Source organism: Brassica oleracea, chromosome C4 (assembly GCF_000695525.1).
Source record: "Brassica oleracea var. oleracea cultivar TO1000 chromosome C4, BOL, whole genome shotgun sequence".
NCBI lineage: Eukaryota > Viridiplantae > Streptophyta > Magnoliopsida > Brassicales > Brassicaceae > Brassica > Brassica oleracea.
Genome location: NC_027751.1, coordinates 40,301,798 through 40,303,880, shown reverse-complemented (window position 1 = coordinate 40,303,880; position 2,083 = coordinate 40,301,798).

Here is a 2,083-nt window from a genome sequence, read left to right as displayed (position 1 = left end):
CCTACGTGGTATTTACGACGATTTCATCCTACGTGGTTTTTACGACGAATTCATCCTACGTGGTATTTACGACGATTTCATCCTACGTGGTTTTTACGACGAATTCATCCTACGTGGTATTTACGACGATTTCATCCTACGTGGTTTTTACGACGAATTCATCCTACGTGGTATTTACGACGATTTCATCCTACGTGGTTTTTACGACGAATTCATCCTACGTGGTATTTACGACGATTTCATCCTACGTGGTTTTTACGACGAATTCATCCTACGTGGTATTTACGACGATTTCATCCTACGTGGTTTTTACGACGAATTCATCCTACGTGGTATTTACGACGATTTCATCCTACGTGGTTTTTACGACGAATTCATCGTACTTGGTATTTACGACGATTTTGTCCTACGTGGAATTAACGAGTCCCGCGTTCTTTTTTTTTATATTTCGTCGTTATTTCCTCGTTGACCTACGAGTCCTTTACGACGATTTTTTGTTTGTGGAATTAACGAGTGTTATGTTTAAATCCCTAGAATCCGAAACCCCCAAACCCCATATTCCTTATTTTCTACTTCATATATTCCAAACCTCATCTTTATTTCTATTCCAAACCACAATTCCCACATTTGCTTATTCATAAAACAAACTCCCAGCATTCCCTTATTCATAAAACAAACCTCACATTATCTTATTCATAAAACAAACTCCCTCATCTTATTCATAAAACAAATACATCAATCGGATACATCGACATTCTCGTCATCACTAGAAACATCATCATTTTCATTAAACTCGTCTTCAACAGCTTCGTCTGTGGCATCATCGGTAAGATCTTCGTACTCGTGATTATGCGGATCAATGAGAAGGATGTCATCAATTTCTTGTTCAGGTTCCTCGACTTCATTTATCTGTTCTTCTTGCAATGGTGGTTCTTCTCCACTGATGATTCGTCCTCGAGGTGTAACTTTGATCACTGCTAACCAATTTATACCTGAATCTCTCATCCGAGGGTATGGAAGGAAGCTAACTTGGTCTGCTTGTGAAGCTAAGATGAAAGGCTCGAATTTGTTGTACCTTCTTCCACCGTTGACATCAACTACACCGAATTTGTTAGACCGAACACCTCTGTTGACGACGGGGTCGAACCATTCACATTTGAAGAGGACGCATTTCAGCTTCAGTATCCCTGGAAATTCGACTTCAATAATCTCCGTCAAGATCCCGTAGAAATCTGTTTCCCCTTTCACACATATTCCATAGTTACTGGTCGCCCGCTGTCTACCATAGTCATATGTATGAAAAGTATAGTCTCGTGTGAAATACATCTGTGATGTGGTGACCTTTACAAGTGGAGATTGAATTACTTCGTGTAACCACTTAGGATAATCTGCATCGTCGTCGTCATAATCAACCTGCAAAAATAAAGAGAATGTTAATGAAATACAGATAATGTATGAAATTTTTTTTAGTTAATACCTGATTCCGCAACCACTTAATGAAGTGTTGATCTTTCCTTTTGTCTACGTCACTTGTGGATATACCAGGAAATGTTTCTTCGACTTGAGAAACAAATAGGCTGTAAAATCACATTTTATAGGAATGAATCTCTCGCAATTATACAATTAATTATACTTATATGTGTTTCGAAGTGTCAATATATGTTACCTTTCAAAATAACGCATCAATGGATCTTCGCAATTGAGTAGAATATAGGTGTGTGCACTATGAGCGTCTTGTTCACTCGACCACCAAACCTCTTTAGACTTTCCACCGAGTCGCCCAATCTGGCTAAAGATGTCTGGAACACCAGCAACTGCATATGTTGGCGCAACACCACCATCATCATATCTTCTTGGAGCTCTTCTCCGTGTACGTACTTTTGACGCAAAGTAGTACGATGTGAAGTGAGAAACTTCTTCCGTCAAACTTCCAGCAATTATAGAACCTTCAACTTTGGCGAGGTTCTTTGCTTTTCCCTTCAAATATTTCATGGCTCGCTCATACTGATACATCCATCCGTAATGTACAGGTGCACGAAGCAATGCCTCATATGGGAGGTGGACAGCTAGATGCTCCATGACG